We start from the raw sequence: 17313 nt of genomic DNA on the forward strand, positions 1-17313 counted from the left end.
ACATTGTAGCACATTGAACTATTTAGGCCACAAGCAGTATGAAGGATTTATCTTATGCAGAGAGTTAGAAACTCCAACCTGAGTCCTGAGCTACCAGTACAATTTTGTAATGTGAAAATTCTACAAGCTTCAGGTGATAATCTGATTATTCAAATATTGCATGTGCCAATGAATATTAAGTTGAAGCTCCAAGTTAGTAAGTTTGTCAGTTAACTTCTTGCTGTTTTTTTCGTGCTTGAGAAGTGTTGCTTTTTATTTTAGTGGGTTGCACAGCCATAGCAAAGCAGGTACGTATAGAACCTCCCATATGTTGTATGTGGGGTGGGACACTGTAAGCCAATATTTCAGTGTCTTTCTTAGAGCAGGAGAGAGAACAAAAAGACTGTAACACATAGGAAATGTGAAAGAAGCATGTGGGTGAAGAGAAATAAAGGCCTCACTCCAAGGTGACCACAATGTCAGATCCCAAATGCATACGCTTGTAATCAGGTGATTTTGGGCCCTTAAAATACTTCCTTTCCCCATCAGTGCTGCCTTCTTTTTTTTTTTCTCATAGAGTTTTATGCGGGCTTTTTGGCCATTTGTAACTTGGCCACTTGAGATTTCCATCAAAAGAATCAGGAGGAGAAAGTCTGAGAAAACCTCAGTATGCGATTTCTCACCCCTTTGAGCCTGCAAACACAGGATTGCTGTGGATGAAACGTGATCCTTGAGGCTGTCAGTGCTGTATCAGTCCTACATCACCAGCTCCAGTGATGAAAACTGAGAAACCTTGAACAATCAAGCAGGCAGACAGAAAATCACTGCATGTGTCTGGCCGCAAGGAATCAGGTCTTAAAATGAGACTTTAAAAGTACAAGAACTGTTGGATTTTTCCTAATTACTTTCTGATCTTGGACTCTCTTGCAGGTCAGGTCACAACTACACCATCCAGAAACTTCCATTTCTTTAAAAGTGAAAACTGAGATTCTTATGGAATCTACTGGCAGCACTACCTGGACCATTAAGAAAAAGTACCAAATGCTATGAGATTTTCCAGTAGCACAGCAAACTGGCAGTGTTGCAGAAGCAATTAAACTGAGACTGTTCTAGTCACTGCTCAAAGGATGTCCTGTAGCTAGGATGAGCTAATATAGAACTTTTTTAATAGAAGCTTCTTAGCACTCTGTACTGCTCCTTCTGCCAATCTGTGCTGTTGTAGGTGGTGAGAAATGGAAGAAATATGCTTGAAATTACAGTTTTCCAACAGATTGAAATTAATAACTGGCAAACTGTCCCATTCACAGTGGCTATTTTTTCAAAAGTGTTAAAATGAGAAACCAAACCTTTTAACTTTTTATGACCTGTGGCAATTTTTCCAATTACCTGAGAAATTTATGGTGCAGGGTGACATTGGAAAAGATATGTAAAGGACCTTGGGGCTTATCGAAATGATGTAAGCAAGCACAATTTTATGGTAGGCTACCAGTTGCTTGAGTCAAAGGTGTGTATGAAGACACCTGACTGTAGGATGCCCACGTGCTTTCATCCCCACTAATTGTCCGGCCCAAAACGTATATCTCTGAACTTCTGCCACATGTAACATGGTTTTTGTACTGAGCAGGAATTGTAGCCTGAATGTAGGCCCCTAACCAGCCTCATTGCCCTCTGTGATAAGCAGGGATGCAATTTGTGGCTGTATATTCGTATTGCTTGTGTTGCAGTCAGTAAGAATAATGAACATGTAATTTGGGAAGTCAGCAGGCCCCTCTAATAAAGTGTCAGCAGCCACTAATAGTTTCCCTGGTAGGTGTTATGCAGTAGGTTGAATGATGTATGAGCAATTGTTGACATCTCTGATACACATTGCCTTTTTTTTCCCCCAGTATGTTTATTTTCTGGTCAATCTGATTGCCCAGAGCACATGCATTCAGTCCCTGAAACCCCTTTATCTCTTGTTCCTTCTCTCCACTTGCCTTTTCATATTTCTCCATTCCCAGATTTTGCAGGAAAATCTACAGTTATCATCATAACAACATTAATATTACTAGAAAGATGTTTCTTTGATCTTCTTCCAATAAAATAATCACAGGAAATTTCTAATTTGTTCAGAAGGAGCGTTTCATAAATCTTACCACTTTCATAAACGTCAACTTCGCATTTCACAGGCTTGTTTGAGAAGACATCACTGAATGCATTTAGAATGCTACAGCTAAAAATAAAAGGTATCGTAAGGGATAGTGATCTTCTTCAGAGAAGGCCATCAGACCAGTGGTTAGTGAAAGTTATGTGTTTGTTTTCAAGGCATGTTCAGTTCTCTTATTTTTGGAATAATCAGCACTATTTTTTTGTTGTTCATAAAGACATCTGTTGAAGCATTATCAAATATTTGGAGAAGTACAAGTACAGAAGGTCTATTGTTTTATTTCCTGTTAATTATGCTGACATTGCTCATATTTGTGCAGATATAAAATGAGAGAATTCCTTTTCTTAAATGACTTCCAGTGTAAGTAGTTTGGGTCCTACATAGACAGAATAGAGACAGGAATGTGATGGAATTAAACTTCCACGTTATTATTTTCCTACTTCACTCCTGTACTATATGAAGCTTGACTAGTTAACTGTTTACTATCCTCTCTTGCATATGATCACTGCAATTTTTTCCAATGTCACCATTCTCTTTGCCTTTGAATGTTTTACTATCTTCTCCAGACTGAAACAGCAAACTAATGTCACAGTAAGCCAGGCTTCTATATAAAATGTTTCTATGAAATCTGATTAATACTTCACTTATTATCTTTAGTCCCTATATAAATACATAACTATTTTTTCCTTTGTCAATCTCACAGTGTTTCTGCAATTGCTAAAGCTGTGCAGGCTCCCTCTGGTGGTTAGCTACCACAGGCAAGTCTCTAGTTTTCACTAAAAGGGAGGTAGAACATAGGAGTTTAAAAGAGAGATTAGTTGATATATTCTGCTTTTTATTTATCATTAGCAATATAAATTACTATAACACACGCATATAATAAGATTTTAAAAGTAAATGTTCATATATATATATATATATATATAAAATAAAATTTCTGGTGATATTCTAACTTTCTCCTAAATAAAGACTCCTACTTCATTTAGAAATATTTTAGTGTCTTAGTTTTAACCTGAAAAGCAAGCACGGTTTCTTTCTTTCAAAGACTGCAAGGCCAAGAAAGTTCATTTTAATGGTCTTCTTCATTAGACAGTGATAGGAGGGCTAAAAGGAAACTATCATCTCAGCATTGTTCTTTGCTTCTGTCTTTCCATATGCTGTTGTCACCTTTTTTCCATTTCCTACTATGCCTTGCAAAGTTGGAAAGTTTTGTTAGTTTAGCCATTTAGACTTCATGTCAGCAGATGTGAGTTCTTGTCTTTTCCACTGCATGGCAGCCATATGGACTACGTGCAAACCTCTTCAGCCCAACCCCTCAGTGTGGGCTGGGAGCAGGAAGCAGTCACTTGTTTACAAGTACAGTTTACTGCACAGATAAGACGTGCTTTGTAAACAGAGCATGGCAGTGCTGACCATTTACCAGGATAAAGATATCAGACTTTGTTTATTAAATAAAGGGTATCATAAATGCTTTCATTTCTACAAGGCATTTTCTAATATTTTGTTATTCCTGTCTTGTGTTTTGTATGTTTTAACAGCATGGTGCAAAGACTGAATGTGAACTATGAATCATTTCTTATGTTATTTTTTCGGCCTAATCCAGTGTCTGCTAAAATCAATGGCCTTTTCACTGACTTCATCAGAGGTATATCATACCCTTAGTTAACTTATATTAAAAAAAGAAAAAGAAAAAGAAAAAGAAAAAAAAAGAGAAAAGAAGCAAAAAGATCTCTTCCCTTCATATTTTTACAATTGCAGAATAGGTTCTTACTTTTTCTTGCCTTAAATTACTTTCACTCTTTATATGTAGCAGAATGAAAACCAATAATGTTTCAGGCCTTGCACCATATTGGATTGTATCAATGGATACCGTCTTAGTAATTATGAGTGCTGTGTTGGCAGTTGCAAGGGAAAGAAAATTCAGTCTTAACAGCAAAAGAGATGTGCTAACAACTCATCCAAAACCACCAGGAGTCCAAGAAAAGCAATTTAACCTGGTGGAAGACATTTTGGATTTTTTTTTTTTTTAATTTCTGTAAAACTGATGATGCTACACTAGTGTCCTACCAAGCAGATACTTTTGTTGCCCTTGCTGTCAGCAACGCAGCCTGTGGAAGGAGGCGTGCAGTGGCCCCCAGCTGGGAGGACCGCTCAGCCTGCCAGGGGAGGTCTATGAGGGAACCCACTTTAGGTACCATACAGCCACCAGCAGACAACTGCACTCTGGCACTGACTGCTCTCAGCTCCTCCATAGCAGCACGAGCTTTATGATTTTAAGGGGAAAGGACATGCACCTATTCAATGGAAGGCACTGCACCAGATATCTGCCACCCAGGATCAGCAGCCCTGAGCCTGCCAGGTGGCTGCGCGCTGCCTGGCGTATACCTGTGCCTTTGGAGGTGCCAGGGCAGATCACAGCGCTCAGCCCCCTTCAGCATTACAGCTGGCTCTCCCTCCTCTCCTCTCCTGCCACACGCACAGGGAATGACAGAGGGAAGGAAGAGTAACAGCTGCTTGCTGATAGCAAAGTATTCCTCCTACAGCAGCTTGCACTTGCCGTGCCCCCTCCCTCTGACCCCTTTCCTGCTATGAGGAGCAGTTCAGAATACGTGTTGGGGGAACTGCATGTATTTTTCCGGAAAGGAAAGAAAAAGGGAAAAATGAAGTTGACTTGGAGGAGCTAGACTATGCATCTGCAGCTCAGCCTGATCCCATCAACTTGTCCTATGAGGAGCAGTTCAGAATACGTGTTGGGGGAACTGCATGTATTTTTCCGGAAAGGAAAGAAAAAGGGAAAAATGAAGTTGACTTGGAGGAGCTAGACTATGCATCTGCAGCTCAGCCTGATCCCATCAACTTGTCCTGTTTTTCCCATTGAAAGCCATGTCTGGTTCTGTCAGTTGGCCCTCCTCCCCTCTGTTGCTCCACTCAGCCCCTGTAGAGACTTGGGCCAGGGATAAATGAATTATTTTACAGCAAGAAGCTGAATCAACTATAGCAGTACCAGGAAAGTAGGGCTGTATTAGTTATGTGAGAAAGGAAGACTGAATTAATTGTTTAACAAGCCTGAGCAGGGAAAGTGAACCTCAAAACAGATCTCCCTGCAGAAATGATGTGGTTGATGGGCCCCCATGTGGCATAGTAACAGTCATGGCTAAGCGATGGAGCCAGATCTGCAGGGAGTGGGTGAAAGAAGGCGGCCAGCCATATCTTCTCCAGAACACCCCAGGTTCAAACCAAAAGCCCTGTTATTCACCCCACTTTCCTGTTTGCAGCACGTTGTGAAGCCAGGTTATGTCTTCAGGAGCAGGCCACATGATCAAATACACTGCAGCCACAGCTGCAAGCATGTGGCGTCGAACAGGTTGCACACACTCTAGCCATTTGCCGTGCATTTTGAAGGCATGTGCCTGTCACTGGTGAGCGTATAGCAGAGCAGGGCTGCGACATCGCACTTCATTCTGTGGCAGTCCGAGGGGAGAACAGTCAGAGCCATCCACCATCCTCTGAGACCACTGTTACAAGGAAACGGTGGGTCCCGTGCAGGCTCCCTGCATGCTGACAGCCAGCTGGGGTTGAGCACTGAGAATCATTGCAAAAAGGTCAGCAACTGGGCCATCATTTACGTTTGTGATCAGGGACTTAGGGCTTAGAAGCACCAAGGCAGAAAAATTTCTTCTGTGCTGCATCCCCTTCACTTAAATATACTTGGCAAAGAAGGACATCCAAAGTACCTCTCTGTGGATTTGGCATAGCTTGGCCTTATAGCCAGGGGAGAAATTATCTTTTGCACTGTAGAGAATAGCAGCACACTGTTTGGGAAGGCAAATCCTGCTGACTTTACACATAATCCTACTGGTTTGACAGCTTTGCCCCTTAGGCAAGAGATAAGAATGAAGGAGACACTACCCCTCTCATCTAGAAAAGCAAAAGGCAAAAAAAGCCTCTTTTCACAATTATGTAGAATACTGCTTATAACTCCTAATTTGTGACATTGTACCATATGAGTGATCTGAAAGCGCACTGCCTTGGTGTGCACTGATACAACTTCAGTAAGTCCATTGGTGAAGCTAGGCCAAAATTCTGATTCTGATTAATCAGATCAAGGTAAGAAGTAGCCACAGACCAAAGTGAGTGATCCTGAGGTTTTCTGAAACATTCATGAAAAGAAATCCTAGAAAAAATACCTGACAAAGTATATGTTACCTTTTTCCTTGAGTCTTTTGCCATGTCTAGATATGTGTTATGAGAATTCTGCTTAGTTCCTGAACTCTATTTTGAATTACACAGAGAGAATTAAACAAGTAGACCTAGAACTGTTCTCTTTTTAAAACTCTGATTCATATTTAAGCATGGGAGATAACTCTTGGGTTTGCAAGGATGAGATACAAACGTTGCTAATGATTTTAGAGTGTATGGACAGAGAAATTTCTGTTTCTAAGCAAGTTAAGAGATCTCTGGTCAGTTCCCTAACTACTTTGGAAAAGAACGATTCTCTGAAGCCAGTAAGGCTCCAGCATGTCCAGCTGGAGCAAAAAAAATTCCATCGCCTTCTTTCCTTAAAATTAAGAAGGCAACAATTGTGTGTAGCAAAGGATTATTTTTGGTGACATTCATTGACTGTTCCAACACCCATGTGAAGTCCGATCTACATGTCAATAAAATCATTCAGATGACTTCTGCCAATTTCAGAAGTTCTGGATGGATATTGAGCTTTCTGAATGAGTTTTACATTTTCACGCCAACAGACCACACACATTTAAAAGTATATTGGGAAGTAAAATCTCTTATGCTTACTTCACTTTCCAAGAGGTTCAAAGAAACATGCTGTGAACTCTGTAAAACTATTTAGTTAGGGACCACCTGTTTGTAGCTTCTAGGTCCACAAAGCTTCATCCCATAGAAAAATGAGCTGGTTCACCACAGCCAAATTACAGGAATCTGAATACAGTCCACAGATCTTAATCGGCTCAGCAGTGAACATTTCCAGTAAACTTTAAAATCTCTTCCTCTTGCTATCAGGAAAAAGGGTTACTGTAAAGGATTGTATCTGGTTCATACTTTTCGTGAGAGTGAATGCTGCCAGCTCCAACTCAGCTGGGCACAGTAACTTGTTTTACTGCAGTTGCAACTAAAATCAAATTCAAACCAGAGTCCAGGTAGACTGAACATGTCTTCTTTGATAATCTAATATAAAAGTAATCTCAGTGGAGATTTAAAAACCTGTATGCAATTTATACAGAAGGAAAACTCCTATTTAGCCTATGTAAAAACTCCTTTTTAATGGAAACGCTGTGTGTGGCCACAGCTATTCACTCTGAGAACAGAGATGTAGAAAGAAGAAAGCAGGGGAAGTCACATCAAAAGCATCAGGAGCAGCAGGAGAACTGAGACAGTTTTGAAGCTACTTTCATACACTCATTTATTTTTTAATTGCTTTGATCTTTTGAAAAGTCCATGTTATGCACTGAAAACTGGGAAGACAGAGCACTCACTTTACTGCATTTCGTAGCTGCACTTGGAGACAGAATTCAGAAACCACATTTCTTTGGGTGGACTTTATTAATAGAAGAGCAAGAAACAGTGAATTTTGATATACTTTTACTAGATCACTGGAATTTGCTTTCTATGTTGCTTCATAGAAGATGATATTCCTGACTCTAACCTTCCCATGAGTTAGGAATAGGGGCTGTTTGGCAATAAAAGAGCAAGGATAAGAAAGGGCTATAAATGCTATGCTGGACTGGTCCAGTAGTACTTAGTGTAACGTAACAGCATCAGCTGATCACTGTAACTAGCATGGGGAGAAGCACTCCAGATCGCTGCATGGTATCTGGAGCGGCATGGGAGAACACTTGGCTGAACAGCATGGTTGGGGGTATTTCTGTGGAGGGACTGAACTGACGTGTGGAAACTCCAGAGTTACATCATTTACCAAAAATTACTGCTATCAAAGTGTTTTATTGCATGTTTGCTCTGCCCTCTGCTATATCCAGGGCTTTATCCTTCCTTGAATGAGTACTGTATGACAGGAATGAAAAGGTACCACCTTAGTAGGTAGGGCACCATTTGTTAAAGGGAAAGAAGAGGCAGACTGAGACTCTAGTACCTATACCGAGAACTCTGTATTATCTAGTAAATGTTTTATGGAAAACTGCAGAATCGGTCCTTCAAGCAGAAACTAGGACCAATAGCTGCTGCAGGATCATGTTTGTTCTGTGTTCTCCTCCTCTCCCTGTATTTTGGAGATGTGGCACCATGCAGAAAGCATTCGACAGCACAAGTGCCAGATGCCTCAGCTGCCAATAGCACAGTGGTCAGAGTACTCTCAGAAGAGGGGGAAATCTGACGAGCATTTTAGGCATGTTCTGATAATGCTTATGTCAAAGAGCATAGGTGAGAATCACTTAATTTCTGAATCACAGTGAGATCAAGATGGGAGAGAAGGCTGAACAAGTATTACCTGTCAGTAATAAAGGACTTTGGCATATTCATAAAATAGAGCTTTGGGCACTGACAGCACTAAAGGGTCACAAGCTCTGGAGTTTGGTGACAGACAGCTAGTTTTCAGGACTATAGTTTTAGTCTCATGCTCCTAATAGACAACTACATCTCTTTTTGTTGGTATATAACCCTTAATTGTTTTCTCTTTCAGCTTCCTGTCATATCTTCCCTTTTCCCTCCATCCTGAAAGACATGCTTTGAGGATATGAATGCTTACTGCTTGGAAAACACTCAAACCTGACAGCAGGGACAGTAAGTATCCAGACAGTTGTAAAGTAATGTAAAATAAAAGCTCTCTGATTATGACAGCTCTAGGCACATAGTAGGCAGTTTAATTTTTTAAGTGATGTGCCCAGGAGCGTATTGTTTTAAGTAATGGGCTTGCAGTAATGTCAATAAAAGCCTAGAATTTTGAGCAGAAGTATCAGGCAGACAGTATTTTGTCAGGACTCATCATCATACCCTTACAGTGCAGTTCTTTCAGAAATTAATAATCATTACTGAAAATCTTTACCCCACTGAACTGATGCAAGGCATTTCTGCACGAGCTGAAAAATTCTTGGTTTCAAATGCTAAGCACCAACTGAAAGAATATAACCATTCAACAACTTTTAGGTTGTTATAGGGACCAGTAAATCACAGCTGACAGGAAACGTGGATTTCTTAATCACAACCTTTTCACTTCATACAATTCCTCCAACCCCATGGTTCCTAGCCAAAGCCGTAGAGAGTATATGAGCCAGGCTTAATGGCCAAAATTATGAAGAATCCTGTTTCTTTCTTTAGGAAATAAATGAATAAGCCAAGAAGACAACTCAGCAGGTCACAGGCTCTTCAAGGGGAGAGATCACCTGTCTGCAGACATCATGGCTTCTGGTTGCAAGTTGTAGTTTATGTGCAAGATCAGCATTGGTAAGCTAGTCTGAAGACCTTATCATTCTCCATCAGCAATTAGATCACCTAATTAGCATGATTAATTTAACAAGAGTGCTGAAAGGGACTCTTGGCCAAATATGCCAGGCCTTGGCAAAGGTGCTTGGGTCAAACTATGTTGAGGAGGTGATGCTGCAAATTCAAAGGTGTGTTGTAGAGAGGGTTGTGTAGAGTTGCTACTTCTCTGCTAGAAGGGGGAGTAGGAGAAGACCTCTTTTTGTGTCAAGGAGGTGGGGAACGGGAGTTTGGGTTCCTCGTGTCGGGCACAGAGGTGTTCCTACCTTTTCCTGAGCATATGCAGAAAAAGCAGCTTCTGCGACCGGGTGAAAGGTTATGGAAGGCACAGATTACAGGAGGATGACCTTTGTTTTGTTAAGGTCATTTATTCAGGATAATTTGTTGGTGAGAATACTAGCAGTTATATTTCCAGATTTGTCAAGTTAATTAAAATTGCAGCCTAGCTAGGCCTTAGTCCCCTTGTCTTCTAGCTCTGCTTGGCACAAATGAGATCTGTAATGCTGATTTGTACCAAACATTGCAAATGTGCATTGCTTTTTGTACAACTGGGCATTTCCTGAAGGGCTGAAGGCACTGAGCCTTCAGCTTAATTGCAGCAGTGATGTATGAGATGTACAGTGACAACTGGGCAACAGGCAGCCCGTTAGGGCTAGTTACTATATACTTTCCATGCACTGCAGTAAATCATAAAAATGCACAGACTCATGCGTTGCTTTACACAGACCAGCAGGTAATTCACCTCTCCATCGTGGAATGGACAGAAAGGAATAGTTCCTTATAACTCTAAACATTTTCTTAATATTTCACAAAAAGAGAGGAAAGAAATGAGGTAAGACTAAATTAAACAGGGGAGAACTTTTTCCTCTTTCCTTAATAAAATGGAAAAATTAAAAAGCATCCTTTCTACAAACTGGTAAAATTATATGGTAATTTATCATTCATTATTGCTTTCTAAAACAACTTATAATAAACTTCATAAAACAGTCCTACTGGAATTCTGCCACTGTTTTAATTAACAAACTCATCATACATCTTAGTCATTTATGTCTGTTTTATGCATCAAGAAAAGTGGTTTTCGTGTCAAGTTGCATAACTGGTGGTAATTCTGTATAATGATTTGTAGTTAAAACAAGTAGCAGGCACCTGCAGTCTGTTATTACTGTAAATCACATTATTTGAGCTTGCATACTACTTATGCGTTTGTTCTTAATGTCTATATTTGGGCTGAGTTCCTGACAGAGATTACTCAAAATCTGCAATATTAGGATGATTTTTTTGTGTTCTGTGGCTTCCAAGTACCTGTTAACAATAGGCATTGTAAATGACCATAGTAGTGCTTATGTAACATTAAAGAATAAAAAATCACTTCAAATAAATACCCCAATTCTATTATAATATGCAGATAAAATTTAGACTTGTATGAAGAAGCGGTTAAGCACATGAAGTAAGGAGATGCAAAGCAGAGCCCTGATCTTGCACAGGATTTAGCCAGGCCAAGCAGCAGGTGTGGAAAAAGTGCTGATATAAGCAGATGGACCTCTAAAAAATTCAGAGGTGTGACGGTTTCTTGCAGGCTTGAACCTGACTTTTTGTGATCTCTGCAACTTAAAAGTAACTCAGATTGGCTGATACTAGTGGAAGGGTTAGAGTGTCTTACATGAGAATGTTCCCAGAATTGGTGAAACTTGCAGTAGAAAGCAGACTTCCAAGACAGCGGCAGTCAGGCTGCAAAAGATTTCTTAGGGAGGCCATTTACAAGTCCCTTCAACCTCCCTCACTATGTCAACTCTTACAGTACACAGGCCTCTTCTGTTGGAATGGCTAAAAGATAGAGCACAGCTAACCCTTCCTGACTAAGACTAGTATGAGTGTGCTGATACAAGGCATTAGACTGTATATATTTGTTGTTATGTCTACGTTCAAAAACAGGTGTGATGTTGCAATGACAGATAGAAAATAGGTATTTCTACCTGCTAGTACAGTCTTTAAAGGAGAGGCAGTATCTCTGGAAGTGCGAGACAAAAAAATTGCACTACTGTTATGCAGAGTTCTAGGTGAATTGACTTGATCATGTATTGTCCCTGGTCCCCCTCCCCCCCCCCCGCCAAGGGGTACTGAAGATGGTTTCCCCAGCAACTGTGCCTTTGGAAAAGGTTTCAGCTTTTTCCCTTGCTAGAGTTTTTTTACTGCATATAACCAAATGATATCACTGGCAGGAAACAGATACCTAGCCTGGTGATCTACAGTGTCTGTCCTGCTGGTGTTAGCAGCTATGTGAGTTCAGAAGGCAAAGCCAAAAGTCCTGGTGGAAGTTCTGATGCCAGCTCAACTGAGGCTGGTGCAAAATGACTACATGAGCTAAGGAGTGTGACTCAGTAAGGAATGATCTTCATTTCCTTCAGACCCCAGAGAATACAGTCCTGGACCCTCACAAAGGCCCAGCATTGCCCACCAAGAGCCACAGTTAAAGATGAATGAAACAAGGAAATAAAAGCCCTAATGCATATGTGATTTTATTTGTTTTTTCTTTCTTTTCTTTTTTTTTTTTAATTCCTCCTCCCCCCTAAACCCCTACTGGCTCTGGAAGTCAGTCTTGGTAGTTTGTTTTAAATTAAGGAGACTTTCTTATACTAGCACTGTGACACAATCTAGGAGATGGAAACCCTAAAGCATTTTGGTTCTGAGTTAAATATTTGGAGTGAACATGAGCATACACTGTAATACTAAATGTCTATTAAGCCAAAGAGAGAATGAACTGAGGTTTATTTAAATGAGAGATATGTATCACCTCCTCTTAGTTGTATTGATCTAGGCTACTGAGTTGACAGCCCAGGTAGATTTCTAACTTGGAAGATTTGGTGTATTTTTAGATTAAAATATTAAATTAGAAACCACACACTCTGTAACTGCAAATTGACTAAGGGCAAGCTATTGCAAACAAATTGTAGGTTATGTTGCTCTTCCCAACTAGTTAGGTCAAGAGCTATATTTTCAAAGGATGTACTGTGACTGGATACACAAACTTGGTAAGGCTCTATCAGCAATAATAAATAAAAACACTTTCTTCAATTTCTTAAACCAGTTCTTTCAAGCAAAGTTTTGACATATGTATTTATAATACCTAGGCTAGGGTATTGGTTTCTAGCCATGTGATTATATTATCGTAGGAGTAAAACTTTCAAAACTTAAAAAGTCATGACATAGCTGAAAGATTGATTGTTTATCAACAAGCAGATTACCAGGCATGTTAATATGGGGTTCTGATTTTCAGCCTAAGTGCAGACAATGAAATTTAAAATCTTACTATTAATCTTTATTATTATTATTTTTACCTGGCTGCCTCCAGGGTGTCTCACACTGCCTCTAGCCTTAACGTCAGGAAGGACAGAATTCAGTGGTGAAGTAAAACTGTGTTGGGGGGATGGAGGTTTCGGCAAAAGATCGGATAGCCTTCTGTACAGCCTTCAGGACAAATGTTTGGCCTCTAACAACCTTCTCTACCTTCATTATAACTCATTTTTATGAGGAAAAATAAATAGTTCTGGGGAAAATGTTCCAAGTGCAGCCACCTATTCCTTACTAGAAAGGGAGGAGTCACTATGTAATGCAGCTGATCTGATCTGAATTCTAACAGATCCAGTCTGCCACCACAGGAATCACTTCAAATATCTCAAAGTTTAGGTAACTATGTATGCTCAGATACCTAAACCAAGGCATCGTCTGCCTTTTGATATGTTCTGGGTATTCAAGACACCTGTGCAAGATGACAAATATGAGACAAATGCCAGAAGGGCTTTGAACCGTTCTGGAGTGGCACCTATTCATTACTAAAAAAGGGAAAGCTTGACTGAATTAACCAGATAAATGAACACAGAATTACTTGTTACTTATTTTGGATATTATGTTTTTCTGGTGCCCTCCCACTCCTTTTTTTTAAGTTGCCTGTGCCGAATCGCATTTGCAGAGCTACCAGGGAAACTGGCCATTTGGAAATGCTGATGGCCTTTCCTTTCCTTGACTCATTGTTAGAATGGAAGGTGGCAAGGTCTTTCATCTCAGAGATAGTTTAATGCTCTCTGCAAATGATAATTTCTGAACTTCTTCCCCCTTGATGTATATAAACCAAAAGTAATAGGAAGTATTGGACCACTATGAGAAATGTGTTCTGCTTTGCTTCCTTGGAAAAATATTTCCACCTTTTCTGCTCCCATGCTTAATTAAGAAGAGAGCAGGGCAGAAATGAACGGTGAGATTGAGCTCACCCGTCCCCATTGCTATAAACTATTCCTTCACACAGAGAAATCAGTTGTCCTCTCAAGTTTTGATTTTGTCAAGGTGCAGTTAAGCACTCTCACGGATCCTCATTCCTCCTATACATCCAAGCAAATGAAAGGCTTTTTCAAGGCAGAGGTCTAATTCCGAAGGGTAATTCTGTTCTAAGGAGTAAAGCATCTGATAAAATTAGCATCCATTACATTGTGGAATGTTCAGGGCTCTGATTATATAAAATTCAAGTTGCTTAAATGCCGCTTGATTTGCATGGAATGGACAGCTCAGTCTCTGAAAACCTTTAAAGTAAAGGCTAAACTGTAATAAAGGGCATCACGTATGCTCTCTTTTCCTTTCAGTTGAGCCTACATTAAAAGTATCATCGTTTTGCATTTACTGTTTTTGTTGGTCATAGACTTAACACAATTATTGACGTTTTTAGGGATCTGAATCAGAATCCAAAAGCATAGCCCTTGCTCATTGTGTAGTCCAGTTAACATTGAATGGTTATTTTTTCTATTCTGTTCTTGAAACTATAACAGAGTTAGTCATGTACGTCTGACTGAATCCATCTCATTTCGGGTTAAATGCAACTGATGAAGGAACTGATTAACAACCATAGTAGAAAAAAAAATGAAGAATTTAGCTCTCTAACAGAATTGCTCTCTAATATGCTGAAATTCAAGATAATCCCTTTCAATCAAGTTACATTTGAACAGATATTTTTCTCCAAATCTGTAGGTAAGTTTCTTATAAGAACTGCACATTTATTTATCCCATTTAAAAGAAACAGACTTTAACAAGACATACATTTATGCTTCACTGGCCTACTAAGCATTATTATCTGGCAGTTCAGTGACTTTCAGCTGTACGTTACTCTAGGACACTTAATGGTGGGTTTTGTTCAGTGAACTCTGGCACAGCCCTTTATAAAACTTGTATAGAAGTTCTGATAACTGCCTTGCATCAGGCATGGCAAGAAAAGGTGAAACAGTGTTGCAGAACACCATAGGCATATGTAATATTCATTTCAGGCAAGAATGGCCAAGAGTAATTACCACGTCTGTAATTAATACTCAAGTGTCTGTGGCCAGATACATAAAATGGCCATCCCATCATATTTGTGTTCACACTCTAATCTTTCTATATGCTGTGCTAGCTGCGTGTGCCTGTAGTCTGAAGATGGCCTTAAAGCGCATGCTGGTCTGTATGCTCTGTATAGGCTAGGTCTGTATTTAGCATTCCTGAGAGTGCTGTCTGGCAGAGAGGCCAGATCATGCAGGACAGCTTGGAGTTAAACACTCTTTTTTTTTTGTTAATAGAGGTGGAAGCATCTAAATTGCTCACTGGAAATGGCTCTGAGGCTGTGTTAAGATCTCAAAGATCCCTAGAAATGCTTAGGAGAGTGCTAGTTGGTACAGGCTAAATTCCTGCTGTGGACAGTTTTAGCAACTTAACTATACAGATGAGTGTGCCATGCCTGGAAACATACCCTGGCACTGCTTAATGTATTGTTATAGACCTAATCTGTAACTTTTGCATTGGTCTGACGGGAAGATTGTGGAATCATTTAACACCCCCCAACCTGCCCATCCTTCCTCTTAATTTTTTGTTGATAAGTTACTGGGCAGAGTTGACATATCAAGCCCATAACTTTTAGTTAAGTTATTCAAACTTTTTATCAACAATCTGGATAGTTCTTATCCAGATAAGGTCATTTATGTTATATTGTCTTTTCTTCTTTCGTCACCATCTTTCTGTGAATCAGAGGATATTACTATAGTTTTTTTTCTTTCACATCCTGAATTGATTTTACAATCCTATTAAGGATAGACAATCTAACAGAGAAACAGAAAAATGGAAGGCAAAGCTTCTTGAGCTAGTTCTAAAAGAATTATTAGTCCACAGCTGTAAGAAGGTAAAGCAGCTAGTTAAATACAGTTTCACGGAAGTTATTTGTCAGATGTTTAAAGAGTTTATAAAATTTTGGAGTAGTTAATATATTTAAGCATCAAATCTTTAAACAAGAAACACAACTGTTAGTATTCTATTTATTTGTGATGTGCATACCAAGTATCTTCCCCTAAAATTTTAAGGGAAAAAATAAATAAATAAAGATTGAATAAATTTACAAGAAAAATGGTCTAATAGGAATAGCTTAACCATTTGCCTGCCATGCAACTATTAAAATTCTAGTCAATTTCTCCCTGTTTTTTGTCTGTTATAGCGCCCTCATTATCTCTGTTCCTACTGTTCCCTAGACCATACTCTTTCTTTTTTTTTCCTTATAACAGGAACTATACTTTTATTGTTGTACCGATAAGAAGATCTAAAACCTGTCCCTGATATAAACACGAATTCCATTGTTTTTTTGTTGTTGATTGGTTCTTTTCTGTCTTTAGTTGGGTACAAGATTTTCCATGCTTTTCCTATAACAGGATATTTGACTTGATCACCAGAAGCCTATGAGCTCTCTCTTGTCTCATTTCCAAGTGATTTAGAGAAAGGAGTAATGAAGCAAATCTAGGGCTTACAGCTCACATGGGATAGCTGGGCAATAACCTGCAAGTAGCAGGTCTGAAGGGTTAAGATGCATTTATCAGGCACAGACAGATGGGTAGTGCCAGGCTCTTTCAGAAATGCTTCATTTGCTACTCTGTAGAGCCATGTATCTGTCTCATTCCCTGCTTGGCTCTCTGTTCTCTCCCTTCCAGAGTTATTTACCCTTTGCTCATATATCTGGGATTGAAAGCTGAAGTGTTACAGTACCACCTGTGTTGTTCTGTTTTCACAAGGATGTGAAACAGATGTAAGAATCTTTGTACAGAAGTTTGTTTTCTAGGCTGCTTTTGTCTCTGAAAACCAGTAGAGGTCTGAAGCAATGGAGAGTTGATCTTGCATTAATTCTGTGCCCCAGGGAGTCAAATACACTGGAGGCCCAGCCCAGGGTTGTGCTGCATGAACCATATAAATGACCTCATGCAGGTTTCAAAACAATTGTGGAAAAAAACCCAAGCTGTACTCTGCACATACGTTTCATCCATCACATGGTATTTAAACAGTAACTAAAGGAGAGGTATGTGAAAGCCCCTGAAAGAATCCAGTCTCCTGGTAGTTCCAGTTCTGTTTAATAGCCTTTCAGATAAGGTTACTGTAAGCATCCGTGCAGTTGACTCCTGTGACAGAATGCAATGAAGTATTTTTGCAATGCCATTAATTGCAATTCTGCTATAGTTATTACTCTTTCTAACATTTTCTATAATTTATGTCTGGGGATGGGATTGTTCTGTGCTTTACTTGTCCGGTGAGTAAAGAAGGCTTTTTATTCCAAACCTTCCAAAATGTATTTAAATCACACTTTATTTTTAAATATCTTTACCTGATTAGCAAACTGTAAGAATCTGAGAATCTCAGAAATGTCAAGACTCTAACGGATGCCATAGTATCCTGTTAGACAGGGGTTG

At 39.6% G+C, this 17313-nt stretch overlaps 1 long non-coding RNA gene across 1 annotated transcript in view; it reads left to right on the forward strand.

Moving 5' to 3' along the window:
* The window catches only part of LOC138067166 (uncharacterized), a 45606-nt gene that overhangs the window by 13319 nt on the left and 14974 nt on the right, over window positions 1-17313 (forward strand). Inside the window, exons 2-3 of the long non-coding RNA XR_011140907.1 lie at window positions 8781-8881; window positions 9416-9541. This is a non-coding gene — a long non-coding RNA (uncharacterized lncRNA). The remainder of the gene's footprint in view (window positions 1-8780; window positions 8882-9415; window positions 9542-17313) is intronic.

This window comes from Struthio camelus, chromosome 4 (assembly GCF_040807025.1).
Source record: "Struthio camelus isolate bStrCam1 chromosome 4, bStrCam1.hap1, whole genome shotgun sequence".
Classification (NCBI taxonomy): Eukaryota; Metazoa; Chordata; class Aves; order Struthioniformes; family Struthionidae; genus Struthio; species Struthio camelus.